The sequence below is a fragment of the Malurus melanocephalus genome, unplaced genomic scaffold (genome assembly GCF_030028575.1).
Source record: "Malurus melanocephalus ecotype Western Australia unplaced genomic scaffold, MMel_1.1 scaffold_55, whole genome shotgun sequence".
Lineage (NCBI taxonomy): Eukaryota > Metazoa > Chordata > Aves > Passeriformes > Maluridae > Malurus > Malurus melanocephalus.
Window position 1 is genome coordinate 2,959,466 of NW_026623287.1, and position 27,527 is coordinate 2,986,992.

Genomic DNA, 27,527 nt, shown 5'->3' on the forward strand with positions numbered 1-27,527 from the left:
CTCCTTCTCCTTCTCCTTCTCCTTCTCCTTCTCCTTCTCCTTCTCCTTCTCCTTCTCCTTCTCCTTCTCCTTCTCCTTCTCCTTCTCCTTCTCCTCCTCCTTCTTTTTCCTGCCATGTTTCTTTATTTATAAAGTGAGGAGAACAGTTGACTGTGGAAGCAGGGGATAGTCAGGATTTAAGCAGAAAGCTTGCTTAGAAACAGCGTGCTAAATAGGTCTCTCAAAATGATTCAATGCTTGTAGTGAGATACAMACACTTTGCAGTCAAATGTCAAGTCGATCTAAATATGCCCTGGCAAATCCTGACCAAAGAACAGTCTTATCTGGAGAGCCCTGCGGTTAATGTGATGCTTACACTGGGTTTTAGAGGAGAGTGAGTAACAGCCTGGRGTTTGGCCTGAATTTAGTCTTTCCAACTATGAGAATTTTCGGGGCTTTTAGCAGGCGGAGCATTTGAAGACTTGACAAAATTGTGTCCAATCTGAGAGGGATTTTAAGAAATTACTTCAAAGGAAGATATCAGAATAGATATTGCCTTCTTAAGAGATGGACAAAACTGAAGAGTGKGCAATGCTGCTATCCCAGTAATTAAGTTTATTTGTTTCCATTCATGGAAACCTACAGCAAAAGGATGTGGACTTTCGTTTTSCTCACTTTCCCTGTGAGTCTGCCTGGTGGTTTAAATAAAGAATCATAAAGTGACAGAGTGAATATTTCACATGTAACTTTAGAGCTTGCTTAAAATCCTTTCAATCTGCCTACGTAGGGAGCTACACCAACGTGATAACCTGCCTACCTATTTTAATGATATATTTTCTGAGCAGAAAAGCCATATGCCACCTTTTTGTCCTGCGCAATGAGCCCTAATGAGGAGAAATTCAAACTATTGCAGAAGATTAGAAAGGGGTAAAAATTCTCAGATGCTCTGGATGAAAATTTGTAAAGTTAGTGGCAAATATCATTGCATAGCCCCTGACCRTTATTTTTAATCTCTCATTGACAAGGAAAAGCTTGCTGGGAGTTGGGACTTGTTATCTTCGTTTTATGGGCCACTGCTCTCAGAATAACAGYGCTGATAGAGCTCTGGTGAGTCAGTTGGGAAAGGGAAATGGACAACAGAGCCACAYAGCGCTGAGGACAAGAGAGAAAAGTGCTATTGATATTTTTTGGTAAAGAATAGCAATTTCTTCAGTGGAAGTATTCCTTGTGAAATAAAAATAATTTCTTTCCTTATTTACTCCTTCATTTTGACATTGATCTAATTCGGAGTGGTGTGAACTTACTTTTATTTAAAACCAGTTAGATGAGAAATGAGACGTTTTGAGACACATTTGCTCCCCCAGGGAAATGCTGGAGGCATGGTGCATTTCCTTTTTCTTTAAAATACATTAGCATGTTTGCTATGAATACTGATATCTGRATATCTCAGTCTTTGATGCCATCATCCATCTAGCTGTTCTCCTCCCTCCCCCACATCAGGAAAGGGAAAGCAGTGCAGGTAAAAAAGGGCAATGGAGACAATCTGTCTTTTAGTTGCATCACACCTCAGCTGCCAGGCTTTTCATATGAGGGCATTTAGGGATCCAGGAACAGGATGAGACTCCCCATTCACGCTTCCCTCTGTTCAGGATRGAAATATTGTGTCACACTTTGCTGAAAACTGACCTGTTTAAACGAGCAGAGCCCTCCAAATACTACACARCACAATTCTGTGCAAATCACAAGTGATATAAAAGTCATTCATGTTCCATTCCTTCAGTTTATATGGTGTTTAGATGACAGCCCTTGCACTAGCAATGCTTTCTATATCACTCATTCCCCTGATTTTTGGAATGAAGCCTATTTTCTTGCATCTACTTGCTGACACTAATGGCAAAACTTCCCCAGTCTTGAAAAGCTGAAGTTGTTAGAAGATGAAGGAAGTTAGAAACCATTTCTGTGTGGAGAGCTCCAGTGCTACAATTGCACATAAGGTTTCARTTTACAGTCTTCATTGACTTTTTCACAGAAGTGGGGCATATGTTTATTTATTTGTTTCACTAGAAACAAGCTAATTAGCTCATCTCATCTATGCAAAGAACAAGCAGAAGTTTTGCTGGGAAGTAGGCATGTGAGTTGAACATTAAATTCTTATATTTACCTCACAGTGAAAATTTAATGTCTGAAGTCCACTGGGATTTTAGTTTTAAGATATATTAACTACCCCATGGTAAGGATTTTCAAGAAAGACCAAAGAAAAAGCAGCAAATGGGATAGGAAGATGATATTATACTCAGTACACAGAAGCAAAAAGGGCCACTAGTTCACAGGATTGTCAACAGTTTTGACACAGATAATTCTGAAAACATCCACCAGTTTGATATCCATCTGGACCTAATGAGATTCGACACAGTAGACCYCCTTGAACTTCCATCCCCAGAATGTTTTCACCTTGCCTTTCGGATGTGCTCACAAGGGAGATGAGTTGGTCCTTTCATGTCAGACCTTAATTGGAGCACACATTCCCTTCCTCACTGCATCTGTTTCACCAGGGACTTTCATCAGACSGAGTAAAGGGTTTTTTCACTCTCTCAGCCCCCTTTAATACAGAGTATTCAGCTCCTTCTACAAAGTGTCTTCATTTCCTCACCCTGTTTTTGAGGTCTCCTACTCGTTCTACTATTGAAATGTTGTCTTTGAGCAGCCTGTCCTCTGTATTAACTTCTTCTTGTGTGTGGGTCTGTCTATGGAGTCAGCATTGGAGGGTAGAGCGAGGGCTCAGGCTAGCTTTGCATTTCATTCTGGCTTTCTACATTTATGAATGTATTTTCCATCAGCATTGTGCAATGTGGGAGATTTTCATCTTTCATCTTTTTGCCTGTTCTCCACATCTATTCAGGAACCTTCATCTCTGTTCCCCACATTTTTTAGACCCAGAGATCCACTTTTTTTTTATTACCCCAAATCTCTCTACTTCAGTCCCACTTACCTTATCACTTTTGCTTTGTGAGTCCTTTTCAGTGAGTACTCCTTCTTTTCCCTGCACCTTTTGTTCCCACACTTTCTTTTTTTCTCTTGTTAAATGCCGCACAAAGACGTCTTTCACTAGGCAGAATGGTCCCTATCGGTCTGGTAATTGTGTTGGCTGTACTCATATAAATGTTATTAGGAACCAGAAGATTTGACCTTGCTGGGTGTTTCTCAGTCACCGTTGTGGCTCAGATTTTGGATCTCAGCTGAGCAAATCATGTAAACATCTGCTGTTTTCTGCAAGACTGCTATTCTAGCTGATTTGATTCAATTCTATTTGATCCAATTCGGCTCTATGTAGAGCACTGCAATTCCCRCTGTATCACGGTATTTAATGCCTTCCAGGACCACAGAGACCAACAAATGTCTGCCTCTTAAGGGTGATCCTGCTTCCCAGCTTCACTGCCATCAATAGAAACTGCACATTTTTTTGGCAAATCCTGTGCTCAATTATGATCTCTACTCTTTGACTTCTGTGAAACTACACCTGCCTGCAAATCGTAGGAAAAAAAAAAAAAAAAAAGTGCACATTTAATAGGCTAATTTTTTTTTCTACTGCTTTCTTACAATCTGTTTAAGAATTCAGCTTTCTGAAAGCAAAATAATAATATGATGACAATATTSAAGATAAATCTATCATCTGCAAACCAAAAGGTTTTGCTTTATCCATATTTCTCCATTGCTTGGAGTGTAATAAATGATTTTKAACTTAAACTATGTCATTGCAAAGCATTATGTAAAGTATGTGATCATGTTTAGAATGCATCCTGAATTTCAGCTGTGGTGCTTTTTTAAAATGTGACTTTTAGGTGACTGCTTCAAAAACTGCAACAAACAATTTTACAATGATTGACTTCTGAATGCAGCCTTTAATAGGACTGAGACAGTGAGAGTCAATCTGATTTTGCTAGGCTTTACCACACCTGTTAGGGAAGTGACTTTCAAATTCACAAAAAGAATTAATTTCATAAAATCCATAGGAAATTTATTTCAGATGTATAATTTAACAYACATTTGAAATGATTCAAATAGTTACTTGTAGAAAAGCAGAAAAGGCTCAATTTTAAAATAATGTTCAGCATTTATCGYAGAAGAAAGGCAGCCAAAATAGAGGCCACCACTCTTGAGACTCTGAGATAGCTAGATAGATCCAACTATTCATTTAGATTGCATTACTGATCAAAGCATACCTTCCAAACCGGGTGTATAAAAATCGCTCCCGCTACAAGAAGGCGCKCTCTGATAATAAAATTTAATAATTACTTTTCTAAAGTGTCTCTCTCACCCAATTAACAAGCCATTACTGTCAAACACTCAGGACTTAGCAGGTTATGTATCCTAGTAGAGTGCATGCAGAAAAAAAATGGAGTGCAAGGACTTTTGTGTCCAGCCTGATTTTGTAGGATTGGTGGTGCCTCATACCTTTACCATGGTGGCATTTGTTCTAGGACACTTGACCCTAAAATCCAGATGCAGCATGAGAAGAGTCAAGCCTCCAAACTAAACTGATCAGAGGTGTTCAGAAAGATTTGGCGTTGTATGCAAAGGCAGTCTAGGACTGCACAATGATGGTAAGACTCTCCTTTTTGGGAAGATTTGCACACTGCAGAGGTTTAACTGCTCCTATTTACAGGGACAGGTACGACAGCTYARCTCTGAACTCTTAGTGAGATGGATKTCTAGACACTCTTCCAAGGAACAGCCCACATCTGAACCAGTCATCACAGATAGGAGGAGGTTGGGCTGGAAGGGATTTTCAGACTCATCCAGTCCCACCAGCTGCCACAGGTAAGAACACTTTCAATTATCCCAGGTTGTTCCAARCCCCATCCAGTCTGGTCTTGGACTCTCCCAAGAATGGGACAGCCACAGCTTCTCTGGGCACCCTGTGCCAGTGCCTCACCACCCTCACAGGGAAGAATTTCTTCCTAACAGCTGATCTAAATCTATCTTTTTTCAGTTTAAAGCCATTAGTCAGGACTTTCTTTAGCCAGCTCTTTTCAGTGAGAGCAGCTGGGCTTGGAGTTCTGAAAATTTAACCTCTGAGGTAACAGCCAAACATTTCTATAACTTGGACAGCACTTCAAATTGACACTTTTGTGAAACTGTTTTCAGAAATAAATAGCATTGGTGACTTTTCAACATTAAGAATTTTTTTAAGTCTTGCTAGATAGTAAGTATCCATGAAAGGCAGAGGTTTAGGCTTAAAGGAGCCCAGTTTTTGATCAAGCAGCAGGATCTCCTTTCCTTTGSGGAAGGGAAAATGAGTATTCTGAAAGAAGCTCCAGTGGAAAGTCACATTGTCCTAGAATTAAAAAAAAAAAAAATATCACAAAGAAAACCATAATCCATCTTAGACCATCCTTGGAAATATATCATAAGAGTTTTTTTTTTTTTTTTGTGTAGCTCAGTTAATTTCTCACTTGTTTGAAAACAAGATGCCTGTTTCCTTGTCTTAAAAAAAAAAACAAACCTCCCTTTGTTTCAGAACCTTCTGCCTAAGCACTTCAGCATATTGCATTATACACACTGTGAAATTTGGGGGTGTAAATCTTCTCTCTGTGTAGAGTCCTTGYTTTTTGTTTATAAAAAATAGAGTGTAAGGGGACATAAAACGTAAGTGAATCAAGCCCTCAGCTAGCATTTAATTGATAAGAACTAAAGCTAATATTAGATAACAAATAAATGGTCTGTTGCACAGGCATTTAATTAAACACCAAATTAATGCAGTAATGACCTACTGGAACTAACAGCCAGAAATGCTTTACTGCAGGCAAGCATCTGGAATGTTTCACCTTTTTTTTTTTTCCCCTCCCTCTTCCCTCCTGTACAAATACATTGAAAAGACACACATCCATTTTTAACACTCAGTCTGGAGGGCTTCTGCTTTGTCCTTAACCCCATCTGAAACCCTGACAGCACTGGACACCAGACAATCCTTGCCAGTGCCTCTTTCCTGGTAGGCATAGCAAACAAATGGTGAGTTGGTGCTCCTTTCTCTTCCCCTGCACTCCACCCTTCTGTGTTATTTTCCAGCTGAAACTCAGCCCTGTACACCTTGGGTGATTACACACTGCCCAGAAGATTAATTTCAGGCAGCACTTTGGATAATGGTCTCAGGTACGAAGCCTACCATGCCATGGTGAAGGCACTGGAATCAATACATTTCTTTATCTGTRCAAGTCCGTGTCTATAAATGTGTTTTCAATCATAGCCCAGAATATCTGAGAGGTGCAGGAGATGAACTCTGCTTGACACGCTTTCTGTCCAAGCCAAAATATTCGGGAGAGTCTTTGAGGGCACCTCAGTCATGGTTTGCCATCCTCTGCTCTATCATATGAAGTTGTACTACGAAGTAAACTTGAAGGGCTGTAAGTTAGTGCATATACATATGTGTGAGTGTGTGTATATCTATATATATATATATATATATATATATATATGAGTTTCTGACTCTGCTGACTCTGAACACTGAACAGAGTCAGGTTCAGCCTCCCAGGTTGTCTCTGCAGTTCACGGAGAGAGATATCCACCTCCCTTCAGTGTCTGGTAGAAACGGGGTGAGCTCCATCTCTCCTGGCAGTGTTTTTGCTCTCCTCATGGGACTGGYCAGGGTCCCATGTCCCTGTCTTGGCTAATAGCAAATATTTACAGTGGATGTGTCAGGACCTACGTGCCTTTCCAAAAAGGCCTATTGGTTTTATGATTCTTAAAGCAAACCTGTGCTCTAGAGAGCTCGTTTCTAGGCCCGTCTTGTCCCAGTTTCAAGATTTTTTAGTTTCTGCTCTTAATAAAAAGGAGATTCCCACATAGAACTGGTACATTCCTCTGTCCCTTTGCAACACCCTTTGAACTCATACAGGTAAGAGCACAAGATAAGGATTGAGACAAACACAACTTCTGCTGTTATGTCACTAATTATGGTCTAAATGACAGAGGAAGTGAGAGGACAAGTATTTGTCTTCCCTCACTTCACACAAGACTTGATGTTAGTTAGAGACACAGATTATTCTCAGGTCTTGAAGCAAAACTCAATGTCTCAYAGCAGCACAGAAGATGTAAACAATATCTACCTAAACACAATTGCTCGACAGAATGCATTTTCCCCACAGAAGGGATTTCATTTCTCCAGGTCTTGCCTCTTTATTCATCCATGGGCTACACAGGCTGAGATAGAAACAGACTCAGTCTTACATTCATCATCTCTGGTGTGCTCATCTTCAGATTTTTAATTCATCAGTCTACTCTGAAGAAAATGTTCATAKAACACTTATTGCAGTGGGCTCCCACCTGGAAGAAAAACAGTTTTAGAGCAGGACTTTAGATACCTGTTTTACAAATCTACATTTTACCAAGTGGCATAGATTAGTTGTATTATCAATGGAATACTAGTCAAAACAGACAATAAAGTCTTGAATACCATTCATTTCATCTTAAAACACACACTTGTAGAACGGAATAATGCCCCAGAATCCTTTCCCTGTACTGATTAGGTCTTCACTGCCCATGGCTTAGATTAGAAACCTGAAATCAAGTGAATTTATCACAAACTTGGTACGAGCATAATAGTTATCATAGTAATAACAATAATCATAGTAATAATAATAATAATCACAACAACTGCAAAGAAATTGAAGAGATTTGTAATGGTCCTGATGATTCAGTAGGCTCTTCAATGCTGAATGAATCTTTCAGCATGTGCCTGGGCATTATGTGTCACCAGAGTCATTGTTTTTWGGATGAGGGATAAATCTGAGACCTTTCCTGGCCGTTACAAGCTCTTATAATTTTATAAGAAATAAGGGTTGACCTCAGGGTCTTTGCCACAAGACAAAGGGGAATTATAATMCAGTTACTTGAATTTCTCTTGCAGTTTCTAGGACAGATCTTCTTTTTGTATGATCCACTGTTCAGAGTTACACCATCCATTGAATGTGTGCTGTATAGAAAGCATCAACTTTTCAAGACTTTGATGCTAAACACATACACAAATATGTCCATGGAAATCTACAATTACTCACACACTCTTCAGGCAAATTCCATTCCYGTTTATAGTCACTGACTCTCACTGTGATCACTTTGACGCTTGGCTTGAGAGCATTTATGCTGATATAAGTAATGCAAAAACTCCTGAACAAGGAACAAATTCTCTCTTTCTTTCTCAGGCAATAGATAAAGTGCTAGCTACACCTGCTCTAAACAAAAGCACAGGTAACACCTCCCATCAGAGCACTGAGGAGCACTAATTAGTTCATTAAGCATCCCAGCATCCCTGTGGGTTCGGTATGTATTTTATTATCCCCAAGTTAGCAGGCAGGTAGAGCTGACTACCTCAAAGACACACTTATGGTAAATGAAGGAACTCTAACGCCTACTCCTTTGTTCTACTGGGTAAACAGGCAATAGTTCAAGGCAGCTGTAGTTCCACGTCCCATTATCTTTGTTGTTTTCTGTGTGTCACGTGGCGATGCAACAATAATGTACAAAGTCACTTTTTTCCAGAGGTGGAAACAGGGGTTGTTCAAACCAGGTAGCTTCCTGTTACAACAAAGGCAGCACTGTTGAATATTTAGRGATTCTGTGAACAGCCCCCTTTGCTCCCCATGCTCACACACCTTTCCCTTCCAGGCTYGAAGGAAAGCGTGGCGTGACTTTGAGAGCAAACGCGAGCCTTCCCAACGCAGCCCTCATTGTACACATGTGTACACAGTATACGAGCTGGTGCTGCTAGGGATAAGGCATCTGGAATATCAAGTTCAGATGGCTCAGAACCAGATTGAGCTCATAAAATGAACATTACCACAGCCACAAAACTAACCGAGGTAATCATGTACTATTTAGACAAGCAGCGGCATTGCCCTTTGTGAAGGGCTTTGGAATGCGCGAGTCAAGTGTATGGTTGCATAAAGATTGGGGATATTACACCCAGAGAAATCCTCAGAAGACAACAGCATCATTAACTATTTACATCGTGACTCTACCCATTATCACATTTGACAAACAGTTTAATTTCAAGGAGGAAAAACAAAAGTAAAAAATAAAACAAACACACAAAGACACAAAGAGGGAAAGAAGAAAGCTGTGCGTCAACAAAGGCAGTTCAGAAGTGAAAAGCAGGCAAGATGTCAAGCACCTCGAAGGAGAGAGATGGGAAATAAAAGGTTTTGCTGTTTTCCCTGCTCACTTACTTTCATTTGGGATAAATCATGACTGTTTATCAAATTTAGAATTTATTACAACATGGCATTAATTTGAAGACATGCAGAGAGAAACAAAGAGCATTTTCTCTCATCCCTTTCTTCACAGTGAATTGAACAGTCACTTTCAGCAATGACAACGGTCAATTTTACCCATATATGAGCAGTATATATCACACCCAAAATATCCAAGCAATTGTTAGATTTAGTGCTTGTGGTGTATAAAATTAGCCCAAAGGATAATTTGGTCTTTGCGTGACTCAGCTGCTGCTTTCTTGACCAGACAGGTTTCATAAWGTGGCAATTGTTTGAAAAGGCTGAGGGTAGAGGAAGCTGATGTGATTTTCCTGACCATTTAAAAAGGCTCAGGAATATGTTCTGAACAACTGACAACAGATAATGTAACACAAAATGCCTGAGCAATTGCAGCCATTTCAGTTAAGGTCAGAAGACTCCTGAGGAAAAACAGATTTCTTAAATAGGAGCTGTAGAGAGTTAAGGCAATTCATTGTGTTCTTTTCTGTCTCAGACTATGGTGAGAATGTTTTGTTTTTTTTTTTCTTTTTTCACATGACCAATTGTTAGAGCTGCCCAGATAATCTGCTGGGCAGCCCGAATCTTGATGCAGATCTGCCATGCCAATCCAGAGCTAGGATGAGAGGGAACAGATCAYGTTGTACCAGGCAATATTAGACTCAATATTAGGAAAAATATCCTCCCTGCAAGAGTTGTCCAGCTCTGGTACAGAGTGCACCACAGGGCAGCAGTGGAGTCACCATCACTGARGGGATTTAAAAGATTTAAAAGGGTGTGGTGTTTGCAAGCATGGTTTGGTGGTGGCCTTGGCAGTGCTGGTTTAATGGAGGGACTTGATGATCCTAGAAGCCTCTTTCAACCCAAACTATTCTGATTTTAATTGGATAACAWATGGGTCTGAGGAAGGAGCTTCTCAGGAGCTATAGGGTATCTCAGGTAGATCCAATGACAACATGAAACTGCAACCAAGAAGGTCGCATTTTCTTTTTTAATCAACTCCACAGAACACTTTGCCAATCGTTCAAATATTATTTCCCTATAGATGAGTTTTCTCCAGGGAATAATGTTTTCATTATTGGAGAGGGACAGTTCCCATTGCCTTTGGTAGATCACAAAAATTTTCACAGCTGCCAAATTATATTGCATCATACTTCAGTACCATCAATTGGGGATAATATTCAAACATCTCCTTACCCATATTTTAAGGGTGAAGGTATGAATAAAAATGTAAGCTGTTATGTCAGCCTGCTTTTAAATATGTGATGTATACACAAGAAAAGGAATTAAAGCAACACACTTCTTTAATTCTGCCCATTTTAGTATGTCATTAATTATTTTCCACTGCATTTTTCATTTCCAAAAGGAGAGTACCTGCTTAGCAAGCACTTATTAAATGCTCTCTTTTTAATTCATAAAGGAAAAACAGCCTCATATGTTTATTACATATTATTCAACTTTTATTTTGAAGACAGATTCATTTATTTCTTCTCAAGCTTTTCAGCAGTTCTCAACAATATACCATCTGTCTGCTTTGTAGGCATGAATATATTTAACTTCACAACAAGACTAAAAATGTACTCTGTAGGTGGGGATATTGAGGCACAAAGGACTAGGTTCAAAAATGCTATGTAATTCCAAGGGTGTGGKTTTTTTTATGAGAATAATATGACCCTATCTTTCTTCTACGTCCTTTAAGGTTGGTCACAACCCTTTCTGAGATCTTCTTATACAGCTCCACCTCAGCTGTCCCCAGAAGGAGGATGAGCCAGGAGGGGCAGGTAAACCAACACAGGTTCTAGGAGCCAAAGATGAGCTGAAATGTGGCTCTGGATTCACTGGAGGGGTCAGATGAGGATCCTGGCTGGGGCTGGTGAGATCCTGATTGAGCCATGAGAGCCTACGACTATCCACAGAGCTCAAAACCAAGTTGTAACCACACTTGTCGTCCCTTTCTGCTTTTCAAACACCTTTTCAAGCACAGTGAATTTCATCCTGCTTCTTTTGTCTCTGTCCCATGCTTCTTTTAAACTCTCTCTGTCCCAGGCACTTGTGTCAGAGTCCCACAGTCAAAGTCAGATTTCACATCCAGTTCCAACATGCTCTTTGTGCTCATGGTATCCTCCAGGTTGGCTTTGTGTTCCAACAGATTAAAATTCTCTGTCACATCAAAGCCCATATAATTTTTTCCTTCCTACGCATCCAGACCAGTGGATTCCTCAAGTCAAAACAAAATTATTTTTCTTTTGACCAGCTTTTTTTGTCATAGAATTATTCTGAGTTAGAAGAGACCAAGAAGAATCATCAGACTCCTGGCCACCACAACAACCACCCTGTGCCTGAGAGAGTTGTCCAAACATTCTTTGAGCTCCACCAGGCTCAGTGCTGTGATCATTCCCTGGGGAGCCTGTTCCAGTGCCCAACCACCCTCTGGGGGAAAAACCTTTTCGTGATATCCAACCTAAACCTCCCCTGACAGAAATTCATATCCTTTCTAAGCATCCAGATTGGAGTATGCTCAAGCACTCTGAGTAAAGACGATTTTTTTTTTTTTTCTTTTTTCACTGCAACTACTAAATTGTAAAGATATCTTTGCTAAGTCAATAATTTCATTTTGGAAGAACCTGCAGTCAGTCACAGAGAGACTCCATAATAGCAATAGGCGTGCACATGCACAGCTATACACAYGAAAAAACATCTACAAACAGCTACATAACATAGAAAAATTAAATTTGATCACAAAAGTTGACAAAATCATTATTAGAAATGCATGGGAACTTTCCATTAGGCRCTGTTGTCATCCTTACTGAGAATATTTTAACCAGTGAACCCCACTCTATCTGAAATATTTTTACAAAGTTAATGTAAAAGATAAACAAAAAATAAAATATGCATACCTTACTTGATGTAYGGCAACTCCAGTTATATTTAGGCCAGCAAATTTCTTTAATTTGGATTTAAATATTAGCAGACTAAAACTTTAGAAGATTATGCTCAGGATTTCCATGTATTCATGCATAAATTTAGACATTTAAATCAGTATTTTAATAGCTGAAATATGTCTGCTTTAATATGTACTGTTCTCAGTACACCATTTCCCCCATCTTTTCTGAAGTGTTTTTGGATAGGGTAGTGTTTGTTTTATACCTGGCAAATAATAAAATTCTAAAAAAATACAACATTATGAAGCCTGAAGTTATCTACAAAATTGAGAAAAATTTAGGGAAGAGGTTCAGTCCAAAAAGGGARCAGAAAATAAAGTACTAAAAGGCTAAACCATTTTAAGTTCATGTTTTTGCTTTTTAAATGGCTTTTGAACTTTACTACTGAGTCACTATCAAAACAAAGGGAAAAGATACTAAATATAAGTAATATTTATACATAAAAAAATTACCATAACTAATGCTCTTGCACACCATATGGCTGGGAACAATAGGAGATCCTTGTTTTCTTTTTTGTTTCTTTTTTGTTCTTTAAAAAAATTCTCTGCTCATAATTTATTTTCTTTTTTTTTTTTAAGCTTACCCAGAAACTTAACTATTTCTTACTTTCATAATTCTCATGCAATTAATCTGCAAATCAGATGCTGTTTTAAAAAGACATATTCAGAAGCACGCCAGCATTTTAAATGATGCTGTTTAGTATTTTTATCTTCAGGAAAGCATGTGGCAGTGATAATTACCTGAATTTGATGATCTGCACAGCTAACATCACTACATTATTCTGTGTCAGTGGTATAAACAGTGCCCCCACTGTACCCTGTGAAATGTCCCATTGCAGTAATATCAAGCTGTCATGATTTCATAAAATGTAGATGAAGATTTGTTTCACTGTCTTTCTTTGGATACTAATCAGGGAAATGTATAGAATGAAAATTAATTTAAAAAAAATATATATCATGCTCTGCAGAACAGAGTAAACACCATTTTAGACTGTGGGGCAGGTTGCTTCCAGAACTCATATTAGAGCAGATGAGCCTATAGAATAAGCATCTTAATTCAAAAAGCAAAATGAAGACAAAATGACACAACATTTCAAAAAGCACCCACTAGTTGTTGGTTTTTTTTTTTCCTAAATTGATGTCTTGAGCTTGCTTCCTTGACATGATGCTGCAGTGTCTTTTCTCCTGCATGACTAGACAGATAGGCCATGTCTCGCCTGCTGCAACTGCTGTTATATGGTATTTATTTTGCTGTCACCACACATGATCTGGTTTAATCTTTGTGGACAGCACTGAATTCTATTAATCCACTTCTCCAGACACAGAGAGCTACTGATTCACCTGAATGCCTGTGTTCCAAACGTRCAGAAACCAACCCATTAAGCTATTCATGGAAAAGCCGAAGAAAAGCCATATCACGATTTTTTTTTTAGAAATAATCCAAATATTAAAGGTGGGAAACATTACAGGGAGTTATTCAAAGCCTCCTGGATTGACTGCCACTACAAGCAATAGATGCAAGCACAGCTCCTGTACATTCCTTACAAAGGAATTCCAGCACAGCAAACATTTCGAATGAAGTAAATTTCATCACCCTTCTGTATTTGCTCTCCTTTTCTGGGAGATATTTTTCTTCCTAGCTGATGTGGAGCAGAAAGTCATAACTTTGGATAACTCAGGAATAGAGCCAAAATGCCACAACTTGATTATGAATGAAATGCCATCTGGATTCCATATCCAGGCTGATCAACAAAAGTAACTGGAACACTCCATGTCTCCATACCCATCTCTAAAGCCAGACAAATGGCAATAAAAATGACCTTCCAATAATCTGGGGGTTTTTTTGGTTGGTTTTTTTTTCCCCCAATGCAATATTTCTAAACCTCTATTAGATACTAAGACAAATAATATCATACTTCCTCTCATAATACAGCTTTATGTGGGTTTTTTTTCAGATTAGTCTAAGGATCTCAATTGAACTGTCTTGCCATTTTCTCACACAGCTGTTTTTCTCTGATGACTTCTCACAAACTCTTTTTTTTTTTTTTTTTTTTTTTTTTTTTTTTTTTTTTTTTTTTTTTTTACATAGCGTATTTTTGCTGAAGTGAAAATGTCATTCCCTCTGCTGAAAAGTCCTTATCTTTTTTCTTCTTGTTAGATCTTCCATGTTATTCCTGGGTCTCACTTCCCCTTGCAGAGCCTYGTATGTTCCACTAAACCTTTCAAAGGCACCGCAGTATTTTTTCTGTAGGGACACTTTTCTTCTTATCATGCATAAGCCTGATAGCCTCTCCTTTAAATTCCCTTTTAGTGTGTGCTAGAAGATGCTCTTGAACTTGTCCACAGCTATTTCTAATTTGTCTCATCTTCATCAGTCAGTTTAAAGGAGCATAAAATGTCATCTGCCTCATCCGTCACCATGTGTGTATTAATGYATTTATCTGATTCACTTCCTCTTGCTCATCTAGGCTTGATGCAATTCTGAATCTTTCAGATCTCCTAATTTATTTCAGTCACTCTTCGAGCTTACTGAAGTTGAATTTCTCAGGTGAACTAGTCTGAAGTGATGTCATGCTTTAGCAGTTCTATAAGCAATTATCATCTTAATAGCCTGTAAGCCCTGTTTTGTACACTCTCTTTTGGTCTGCAGCCAAGCAAGGAAGGCTGTTTACTCCCAGAACTCTTCACTTTCTTTATGGAAGCAGGAAAAGAAGCAAACCAAACRAAAACTGGGAAAAGAAACCAGTCTTCACCGGGTAGTTTGGCATCAACCTTTATCTTTTTGACCAATGGCAACTGACCTGCTTCATTCCAGACAACCTGAGTAGTACATCTGGTTTATGAAGTCAGCACAAGACSTCTTTGTCTCAAAGTCCTGGCCAAGCTGAGCTCAACCTTGCATGAATCTAGACAAAAACTTTGTGAAACTTCCTAAAAACTTCGGCTTGGGTCAAAGAAACTGGTTTAACAAGGAGGTATTTCACCACACTTAAACTTGGGATATTGACCCATGGGTGCTTAAAGTCCACCCCTGRAAGTGTTCAAGGGTAAATAGGATGGGGCTTGGAACAACCTGGTCTAGTGGAAGGTGTTCCTGCCCATAGCAGGGGGTTTGGAACATGATGATCTCTCTGTTCCTTCCAACCCAAACAGTTTTGTGACAATTCCAAGCCTTAAACACCACTGAGGTATTTTTTTGCTGTTATCAGTTTCATTCACATCCAAGGAATGGCTTTCCATGGAGAAGGATTCTCAGCGGCCAGCTCTGAGAAAGATAGAATAGATTGATTATGATTGAAAGATAGATTAGATGTACGTGCCTAGATCTGAAGAATTTTTTATACATACTTTTTTTTTTTTTTTTTTAATGGGGTTTTTTTTTTTTTTTTTTTTTTTTTTTTTTTTTTTTTTTTTTTTTTTGGGGCTAACCAACATGTCTGATATGCAGTTTGCCGAGTTCTTCATTTCGTCTTAAACTGGAAATCTGTGTTTTGTCACCTGGGCTGCACTGTAATCTTTACCAGTTTTATTTACTAAATCCATTTTGTGCATAAAGAATTAACTTGAAGTGAGATGGATCTTCTCCTTATACAGCGAGGCAACCAAAAAAAAAAAAAAAAAAGAAATCATTAGCTCCATAAGCCTGGATTTTTTTATACAAAGCGTGTAGAAAATTAAGGTGGAATGGATGTGATTTCCATCATTAACAACTCAGAGAACTTTGGGTTTCAACAGCAATTAACATGCGAATAATTCTTGAAGGGAACTCTAGACTGTGTGTTTCCACATTTACCAAGACACCTTGTAATTTGTTGTCACTTTCTTTCCTAGTCAAACTTGGAATTTTTCCCCCAAAATGTCATGTTTTGAGCAGGATCTAGATTTCTCCTCTCCTCACACCTCGCACATAGAGAAAAGCACAATGTGAGTGTCAGTGCAATTATCAAGAGCTTTAAAATGCAAAAACATTGATTAACATCTCCTTTTCCACTGCTCCTGATAACTTCTACTAGAGTGGAGTCCTTACGAAAATTTGACAAATTTGAGAAAAAAAGAAGAGTTTTACTTAAATTTGCTGGAGATATTTTTGCTGGCAATGGAATTCATACCTTCCCTGCCATGTTAATACGTCTTCTTTCTGCTGTTTTTGTAATACAACACTGATGCACCGGCTGAATCTGACCTGAGAGTTTCCGTGATATAAACACAGCCCCTTGTGTGAAGCAGTGAGCTTTATTTATAGTGACAGGATGCTCTTTGTGCTTTTTTTTTCTATTTCTGCGTTACGCACACAGATTTATTTACAAGTGGAAATACAGCAGTGACTACCCTTTGCTGCCGACAGCAGATGAGCTCTGCACTTTATTTAACTGACTTTGTGTCAGCTTCAATTTCTTGACTRCTTGGAGTGCAGGTTCTGTTGGTCCTTCCAAGGTATCCTTTGATCTCGCTCTGTGTTTGGATTCCTGCTTTACCCCTTGGGCCTGTGGTTTGCTGCAGGACTCCTTCCCCACCTCCTTCCTTTGTGCCTTGAAAGAAAACAAGCACCCTTTCACATGTATTATTTTGCAGACTCCTGTGATCACAGGCAAAGGGGAAATCAGCTCTTCCATTGCAATGTGCATCGCCGTAGCTCTGCTTTGCAGTCATGTCAATAGTAAATAACAATTCATTTTTTATMGTTTTGACAGAATGTAGACCAAGACTTGACTGTACTTTACAAAAGGAGGAGACATTTAATTTTCTGTTGTATTGCTTAATTCCTGAACACAGGCCAAAGCAGAATGAGGGTCAAGGGGAATGAATTCACATTGGTTTATCTCTATTCTGGAACAATGGATGGATTTCCCTGTTGCAGGAAGATACTCAATTTTAGGATTATTCTCTTTCCTAAATGAGGAGAAAAGACAATTGCYTTGTTTCTATGGTTTCTGGATAACATCTGCCATATCCCCTTGACTTTTTCTGATTCAGGTTGAATAAGTCCAGCCTGGAAATGTTTTGTAGCTTGCAATGATCATGGAAACCCCTTAATCAAGGAATATTGTCTGGTTCCTTCTTCCAATTACTCTAGAGCACTATGTAGGRTACCAAGGTGATATAAAATACTAAAATAGAGTTTAGATGCAGGCTCTGGTAATAGAAGTKCTAAATGGAAGAAAATGCTAAAAAAGTGTGTGATAAAGTATGAGAAAATTATACKTTTAGGTCTGGTACCAGAAAAAGAAAAATCTAGACTTCTCAGCCACAAATCTCTCTCCTCATATTCCACAAAGAACCCCCAAAGACAAAATCACAAGCTGCTCTAACCTTGCCAGAAGTTTGGACATGCTTTGGGGATAATTTCCAGCAAGCTGAAGTTTAAAAAACTTCTAAGTAATTCTACCCTGGGTTCATCCACAGTTAACAGGAAAATAAAGCATATAATTAATGTATCCACACAAATTTTTTACATGCATGTCTTTGTGTATGTGTGCCCATCTCTTTTAACAACTCTCGTTGTTCAATGGCATATTTAAACAAGATTTTAAGAAAAAAATCAGAAATTGTCTTTGCAACAAAGAAATGGGAGATCTGTACTTTTAGTTCTATGAGCAGGAATATTTCTAACAGAGTGGACAAATGACCCAAACAAAGGCCATCCTCTGCCTAAACTGCACCTTGTCTCCTTCCAAACACAGCAGAGCTCTCTGTGACCTGTGTGCAGAGCCTGCATCAGTGKCAGCCTGGTCAGGGTTTGTCTGAACCAGGCATGAACAAAAGAAGAGGACTGCAGATAACGGAACTGATAACTTGATGTAAATCCAAAACCAGTATTTGTTCTTAAAAGTCGGGAACAAGCAATTTTGTTTTGTCTTGCAGTGTTAAATAAGTGGTCTACACAAAACAAAATAAGTTTTGAGGTCAACTTTGTATGTGTCATAAACCATTATGCCAACTTCAACAGACATCCTGAATACTGCCTCTCATATTATTATTTTTCATCAGTTATTTGCAAAACATATTTTATTTTATTTTTTTTTTTTTTAATTAGATTAGGAGAGAAGTTGTCAACAGAGAAGTTGTCAACTGGTGGTTCCTATTACAGCTTKGGGTATATCCCAGCCATACCTTGACAACTTTTTCTTTTCTTTGAATTTCCCATAAAAGAAAACACATGTAGAGAGATGGAAATATGCYGCAGAATGATTCATCCAGGTTCTTGACCTGCATAATCAGAGCACCAGGTCTGCTGAGAACATCACTGAGCTCAGCAGTTGTTGCAAAAAAAGTTGGATTATAGAAATTTGGGACTTCTCAGACATTCTGTGAATTAAATTACTGTGATGTAAGCAATCACTGAGTGATGCCTCAGCATCTAGGAAAAAAACATATTTGGAGAAGGCAGAAGATGAGAGAAGGTGATAGAAAATTGTTTCTATGTACCACAGAAATTAAGAAAAGAAATCCTGAGGAGGTATGGTACAGAAAGACAAAGGTCATATTCTTTCTCTTTCTGAAGTCACTGACCAAATTCAGGCTGACTTTAAGTTTCACCATTSCTAAACTTAGCAAATTTTCAGCCCATGTAGAAAGGAAGCCCAATAATGGCAGACAATGCCTTTTCTTTTTAATGTTTTAATTGATTTTTAAAGGTACATGTCAAAGGAGGATGCAATTGACAGTTCATATATTACTGAAACAATATAAGGAATATATATTAATATTTAATCAMAGTTAAATCAACTGTAATAAAAATGAACTATATAAATTAAAGTAGAATTTCATGTCCATATTCCAAGGATGTTCTACATTTTCAGGAAGTCCAATCTTTCTACATTTCTGTGCTTAATTATTTCATTGTAAGTTTCTTTTTGAAAGGGCAAAACCAGGAAAATCTTTTMCCACCAACCTCTTCCAAACCCCAAAACATGGCTTTGAGCAGCATAAGCCAACAGTCTWACAGGATAGGGTGAGTTATCTGTTCATGATTCCAACAGAGTGCCTGGAAATAATGTGGAAACCCCTTAGGGCTTTGACTCTGGTTTTGTCTTGCCAGAGTTTTGGATCTGAGTCGCAAAAAATCCAAACCATGACTGGGATTTGGAGGAAGCCCTTGGGTCATTGGAGTGTTTCTACTGTGTCCATTCAAACCACAGCCACAMTGTGAACTGCACCACAGTCATCCTCCACATTCTCCCGTGGAAATGCCATTTCCTTCCCTACACTCCCAGCCCAATTGTTTCTTTTGCTGCTTTTTCACATCCCAGGCACATCCTCCACTCCTAATTATTCCAATCCTTCCCACTCAAGCCATTTCAAAGATATTTATTTCTGAAGTGCTACTAAATTTTCATATCTATTTCACTTAACATGGCCTCAGAAAACATGATTCTCTGGAGAAAATATAAATTCTGCTTATCGATACTCAATGTGACCAATATTTTTACTAAATTCTTTGYCACTACTTCAGTAATTCTATTAACCAAAGAATCATATAAACAAGAAGAGTTCATTTTCTGTTCAGAGCCCTACATTCCCAAGAGCTCTTTGCACAACATAAAACTCTGCCTTCCTTTCAGGTATTTTCAATCTTTGTSTGAGAACTTAGGCAAAACATTTTTGATCTTTATAAATAAAACAACTGCTTCCAAAAGGCTGCACTCACATGAYTTTTGGTCTCTGCAGTCCTTCATGATGCTTCTTACAAAGTCACATCACATTTTTCAGACTYTTATGCAGATATCTTGCTCTTTTCTCTTTGTATTTCAAGTATTGGCAACAGTTTATGTTATTTTCTTATTGCCAAAACTTGAATTTTTGTCTTCCTGTTATCTTTAACTTGATAAATTTTAATGGCTTTTTCTAAGTTTAGGTCAGAGTGATCTAGGACTCTTGTCTCACTTTTCAGTCTTTGATTTCTACTGTAATCTGATCTCCCATCGGAGATTCATTGAACTCTCTGAAATTATTCCAACCACTCATGAATTTTTTCCTCAGCTCTGTTCCAAGGGATCCAAAGTTTCTCTCCAAAGTCTTCTGTGAAACSAAGCTCTTTCAAAAGTTAGATTTTTTCCAAGATCAAAAAAGTCTTCAAATTTCTTTAGTCCTTTATGAGAGGTACCTTACATTTCTCCATTCATGTGTAGAATATTCAATTAAGTTTCCAGTTGTGGCTGCTATTCTTTGTCACCTATACACCCACGTTTTTAAGTTTTTGCTTTCTAGGTGCAATTATCTGTCTGTAACTCTGTTCTATGTAAAATGTAGGTTTTTTAATGTGGCAATTAATACAGAACAATCAACAATCAACACTAACACTGAATAAAATCATACAAATTACAAAAATAATTGGYGTCAGCCAGTTAACCTTGGGAGGGTCTTGTGAGATGCAGGAACTTGTGCATACAACTTTATTTGCCAGCCAATGAAAACCTCCCAATTAATTAGAATGTTCAGCAAATATAAATTTAGAATTTCWGTCCTTGAAGAGAAAAACACCCTTTCATACCTAAGTATTCTTATCCTTACAAGACCTTAAAACTGCAAAGTATGAACCGAATCCTGCACTTATGCATTCATGCAAAAGAAAAACTATTAGACATCAATTTAATTTGAAAGATACATAAAGTCACTGTTCTACTCTATTTGTTGTATTATATACAGMGATGAAATATGATGTTCAAGGGAATGGTAAGATAGACTGAGTCCAAGAAATATCAACAAGAAGGATTAGAGATCTAGAAAACACATCCTATGAAGAAAAATCAGAATATCTGGAGTTGTTATATTTTAAAAAAGGGAGATGTCTGAGAGGAACATGGCAACAGTCTCCAAGTAGAAGAAAAGCTGTTGCAAAGAGTAAAGGCAATCTTCGTTCTTTATGTCAATGGACTAGGAAAAAATGGGCTCAATTTTCAGTTAGATTAAATTTCTGAATAGCAGGTACACTGGAGCACTGCTGTTGATTACTCAGTAAAGTTGTGGACCCTCCACCAATGCAGACTTTTCAAAAGGTTTAGATATAAATCTGTTGGGAAACTATATTTCACTTAAGAGATGAAAAAAGTTGTATTATCACTTTTCAATCTCCTTGGACCAGCCAGCAATGTGGCTTTTCATAGGCTTCATCTGCTTTGCAAAAGTTTTGCAGCTCAGGCTGCTCTCTGGCTTCTGGTTCAAGTACTTCAGGGTGATTTATATGTACTCTGAGCAAAGGCATCTCCCCTTCTGCAACAAATGCCATGTCCRCACTAGCTGTAGGTATTTTCTGGGCCCTATCTGCGCTCCTACATAGCTCTAAAATAATTTGTGGTTGTTTCTGGATTATTTAACGTAACTAAAATACTTTCTCAGCCCCTTCTAGTTGTGGTTTTTCACAGTACAAAACTGGGATCAGGTGCTATGGCCCCTAGAGAACAGCAGAAAACATGTGGAACTGTCTGAGGATACAAGGGGGAACTGTATGGGGCAGAAAGATCACACCAGTACAGCCTGGATGGCATTGCCAAGACACCTGACCTCAGAATGTTCCTCMTCACAGGAGGTTTCACCTCTGAGTGAGTGAACTGAGGTGCTCCAGCCCTCACCCAGACAGCAGCAGCTGCGTTATGAGGTTGCTCTGTAGATGAGGATTGGCTCTGAAGAGCTCTGCTATGAGGTGTTTGGTATCCTACTGTGGACACGGCCTTTACTGACTTGTGTGGACTGCTTAAAAATCACACAAGCACACACAGAGGTCTGCAGATCACACAAATTCCACAAGATCCCCACCAAGYTCAATGTTTATGATTCTTTGTTTGGTGGGATAGACTGTGTGCTATGAATCTAACTTCATGCTTCGATCCCTCTTCGCAGTGATAGGCAGGTAATGGTTGGTTGCTTTCAATTCTGCCTTGGATRGATTTTGTGCATGGCTAATCCCCATTAACTACAGAAAACTTATTCTGATTCCTAGCAAAATATGTTTTCAATCCTTGAGAGTCCAGGATCTCTGGRATGCAGAAATCCACACCCACACCTCCCTCCCTTGCTGTGTCTCATACATTATCTTCACTGAAGGGTGTGAGGGCAAGAGCTGCCGAGATTCCATTCCACTTGGATGGATTTCAAGGCTGCCATGTGCAAACACTGCAGAGGGGGTTTGTACCTTACAGCATCACCACCACAGGTCCCTTCTGTGCTGCCTTCCACACCGGCTGTGCAGAAAATACAACAACGGCAAAAGTTTGCCCGACAGCTTCACGTGGTCTCACTGCATGTGAATGGGTGCCTGATTTTTCTGCTCTGAGGCTGATTGAAATCATCCCCTTTTCTCAAAATAATTCAGCCACTTCACAGCACTTCTCAGCRTTTCCTCTGGACTCACCGTGCGGCAGCAGCTCAGTTTCTGCAATGTGCAGCGCTCCACAAAGGCTCGCTTTTATCTCCTCACACCAACACTGATTTGCCACAAACTTTTTTTTTCTGTTGCCCTTAGAAAAGGTGAAGCCAACAGCAGCCCAGGCTGGATCACACTGCTCCTACTCGGGGTGTGAGAGCGCTGCTTTGTAATGATCACAATAAACAGAGAATCCCCCGCTAACATTTCCGACGAGCCGTGCAGCTTGGCATTTTCAATATATATTTAAAACAACAAACCAAGACAAGAAAGCGCCTTTCCCAGAAATTGCCAATGTATGCTCCGAGATCTCTTGCATTTTGCATTGTGTCAGTCTGTGTCAGAGGCTTCAGGAAAGGTAATATAGAAGATGAATGGAAGTCTATCATCGCAGTGCCAAGATGAAAAAGTGACAGCTCATAATGAAAAGAAAAATAGTTTCCATTTTGGGCCCCTGTAAGTAAGAAAGTGACAGAGCCATGGGAACTGTGAGGCTGAAAAATGGTCCCTTTGACAGACATGCCTGTAAGTGAAAGTGCATGGGATATAATACTAGCCATAATATAGGGAATAATGATTATTTTAGGGATCACATGATTTTGAATAAATCCTTGACTACTCCATGGAAAACGAAACCGAAAGAAAACTAGGAAAAACGGTGGTTTCATTTGCAGAATAAATGACCTAAGGATGTTTTTTGGTCTCGATATCTGTGATTGAAGCCTGTGAAATGACTTGGGATATATGCAGGGTAACCAAAATGAGAGTCAAGAGCTTCCTGTAAAACTGAAATCAGATGCATTTCACATTTTTTTGAAAGGGCAAAAAAACAAACGCTGTAAAAGAAGGTTCAGGATGATGAGAGTGAAGATTCTGGTTATAAAATCTYTCATGAAAGTTCTTTTTATTAAAACTGCATATGACATTTGCTTTCGGGCACGGTGAAATAAGGAATATTTCCTATTTATGGAATTGCCAACTAAAAAAACATCTGTAGGGGCAAGTCGTGTCGTGTAACTTAAAGCTTAGATTAAAAATGCTGCAAAATTCTGCGTAACATTCTTATTTTCTGTTTAAATGAGTGCTTAAAGTGAGTTTGAAGTAAGCTGAGCCAGTTAAGGGCAGGTATATCAACACAAGGCTCTGTGTAGGAGTCGWTGTGTCTGGTTTAGAACCAGCTCTGGTTAAAGCAGTGTGACATCCCCTGATTGYCAGGGCCTTGGGGCAATATTCACCCCTGTGCACAGGGCCAGCAATATCGAGCTTAAAAGGGAATTACATGGTGCGTGAATTCCACCCTAAAGCATATTTAAAATAGTTTTCCCTGCATGGCTTCTCTCCTCACTAGCTTTCCTCAGGAGGAAAGGTTAATAAGGATAATACTTTCTCCTTCCACATGAGTGTCTCTTTCAGGATCTCAGAGAATTCTGAAGTTCTTAAAAAAGCATTTATAGCCTTTTATAACACATTGCATTCAATTCTTTTTGCAAGCTCTTTCAGAAAAGTAAAGTTCTAATAATAAAATGGGAAAAGAGCAGATAAAATTTTTGCTCAGATTTGCTGTGTGGGTTTGGGGTTATTTTCCAGACAAGGAAACTGAGGACCCAGATGGATCTCTGCTAGGAATACTTTGAGCTCATTTAATACCTTGTCTTCATGTAAAAAATTAGAACCATCTTGCAATTGTTAAAATCAATGACAAAAATCTACTAACTTGAAGTGGAATAAAATTATGGTCTAGGGAAATTGCTGAAAGTCACACCATGCACAGTGTGAGGATTCTTTGCTGTGTGAAGATTAGAAGCTAGCTCTTTGCCATCTCCACAATTGTCTTTCTAGCTTTGAAGGGACTTTTAACATACCTAAACAGGGAAGGAACATCGGTCCTATGGTCTGGCATTGAAAGAATTTAAACTTTAAGCATGAAAAGAAATTTCAGGCTACTTAAAGAGACTATAACTAGGACAAATGGGATGAATTTAAGGAAAGAAAAGGCTGACAGTTAGGGAAAAAAGCCTTTCCTAGCAGTGAGGACTATTAGACTGCAGGATAGTCTCCCAAGGGAAGTGGTGAAAGCTCAGTTTCTTGAGTCATTTAAAACTGGACTAGACAAAGCACTCTGGAATATACTCCAGGGAGCAATCCTCTCTCGGCAAAGGGATGCACAAAATAACCCAATAGATCTCTCCCATCTTTCCTTCCTGTGATTCTCCTATTTTATAAAGCCCTGTGATTGAATGGATAGCAGAAAACTTTAACCCCTTTTTCAGAAACAGAAAGCATGTTTGACAAGATATTGTGAGAGGAAAATCCTCTGGCAGAGAAGAGAAAAAGACGCATTTTTCATAGCAAGTTATCAGCTTTTCTCTATTTAGGGTGAGGAATTGTAAAGGATGGTCCAAGTCTGCCTGCTGGATGGCTGCCATTTTCAGTACAAGTCAATGCTTCCCTAAAAACTCCAGTGGTATAGATATTATTCACTGCTGTAGGTTTTGGGTTTTGTGTATGTTGTTGTTGTGGGGGTTTTTGGGGTGTTTCTTTTGGGGGGTTTTTTTGGTTGTTGTTGTTTTGGGGGTTTTTTGTTGGTTTTTTTTTTGTTTTTTTTTTTTTTTTTTTTTTTTTTTTTTTTTTTTTGTTTGGGTTTTTTTTTTCCGAAAAAGGATGCAACTAAATCCCTGATAACTGAATTGTCCTTTTAAAACAGGATTTTGTTGTTTGGTTTTTTTTCCGAAAAAGGATGCAACTAAATCCCTGATAACTGAATTGTCCTTTTAAAACAGGATTGACTGGCTGCTTTCAGCAAACTGGGCTTTGATGACACCAAATCCCTGCCCAGACTCATGCTGAGGAGRAGCTGCCATCCCTGCCCTCGCATGACCCAGGTCCTGAATCAACCTTAGGAGCGACTGGGAGTGAGGAGACCTTGCTCTCCACTATTCCCCTTCTCCCTCGAGCAGGTGGGGAAGCAATGGCCTTGGCTTCTGCCTTGCGAGGCATCAGCCAAGGGCACAGAGCAGGTGCAGGTGATGCTATAATCTGCTGCTGCTAAAACCATAAATTTCCTGCACCTCCAGCACCAAGGAGAGAAGTGGGTGGCTTTRCAGGGAGAGAGGAAAGGAAGCCAGGCTCTGAAAAAAATTCCAGAAGTGATCAGACTATKCAGAGAGTTTGGACAATTTTGTTGCTCTGTGTAAGAGTTACAGAGGCGTGCAGTAACATGCATGTGYTTTATTTCAAAAATTCYGGCTGCTGCTGCTTCTCTGGACTCCACTGTGAAAAGCTTGATGTAAAGATGAGCTCATCCCTCCAAGCCTGGAGAAATGGTGAGGTGTTTGTCACCGAGATGATACAACAATAAAGGCATTTGTTGTACAAGARTATATTACTACTTTGTAATTGCTCTGAAACTTGTCTGGAGCCTGCAATCTCAGGTTTCCCCTGAGTAAGGAACCAGCACGTATCTTGACTTTCTATATATGCACTTTCAGAGTGCAAAACAAGAACATAAAACCCAGATGTTCTGGGTCAGGCTAAAGATCCATCTGGCCCCATATCAGAAGATGGAGGATCATGGGATGGGATAAGGGGTGATATGGGATAGCTGAARATGCCCAGGAAAGCGTAAAGAAACACAGCAAACACACAGTGAGCCTTCCTCAGTGTACCTCCCTCACCTCCTGCAGATCCCTGTTCAATCTGCACACGGAATCACAGAATAACTCCAGCTGAAAGGGACCCATAGGGATCATCAAATCCAACCCCCTGCTCCTCAMAGGACTACCCAAAATTAAWCCYTATGGCTAGTGTCAGCYAGATGCTCCTTGAACTCTGACTGGCATTTCCAACACTTAGTGGAAAAATGAAGATTTTTCCAGTAATTTTTTGAACCCTTGAAAAATTTTAACATCCATAATTTAATCCAGTGTAAATATTTCTTAAGATTAGATGCTTATACAACCACCTCTTTTTGAAGCTGTCAGTGGCCAACTTCCTTTGATTCTTTCCYCACAATTTTTCCATGGTAAAGCATGTGATGATGGATACAGCAATATGTCAGCTATAAATGCCTCAAGTTAGATAATTTCTTATTTATGAACAGAAAAGTCTTAAGTTTGCAATTTTAAAAATGGTTCCTTGGTAAGACGGTTCTGTTTATGGCACCCATGGCCAAAACAAGACAAAGAAGTCCCAGTTCTACACAGATTTGCAGATCACCTACCACAAAACCCTGTGACTTAGGAAAGAGTAATTTTGGTTATTCAGGGGCTGTTGGAAAGTGCCAAAGTTCTGAGAAAGCACTCATGGCTTAGAGCTTGTCTTCCTTGGGAAGACAATCAGACACTCAATTGAAAACACCCTAATCTGAATTTTAAAGATATACAAATTTGGAATGATTACTTTTTACTTGAGAATAAGAGAGGCTAAAGGATARGTCTCTTTTCTTTTTAATCTGAGTGGACCTTGGTGACTCTGGGTGGCATTTGAACTGCATAAAGATTTTATTCCTTTCCAGTCAATGGGACAGGAGGGGTCTTCAGCAGCTCAGGAATGCCTCTACATTGGAAATATTTTGATTAAGATTTCCATTGGAATGGAAATGTTTTCTCAAAGGGAATGTYCATTCTGAAAGCATTTTCAATATCCTCTCTGGGATATGACTGCACTGACATTCTCATTTCACTGTTATTTAAAAATATTAAATGATAGTCTTACATGCCACAGCTCAGCCTCACTGTTTGAGAAACATGCACTGTAGCTCATTCTCTGTTGATCCTTGCTGTTCTGACAAAACACAGCAAATCTGCTGCACTCTGTTTGTAAGGATTAGAGAAATGCTGCCCAGAACCAGAGTTGGTAATTTACCAGCAACCTGAGCTTCACGTTGGATTTGCGCAGAGCATGCATCTGTTACAGAAACTTAGCCCTCTTTTTGTCTTCGGAGCACTCTGCAAATATTGAACCGTGTTGAATATTCCTTTGGAAAATA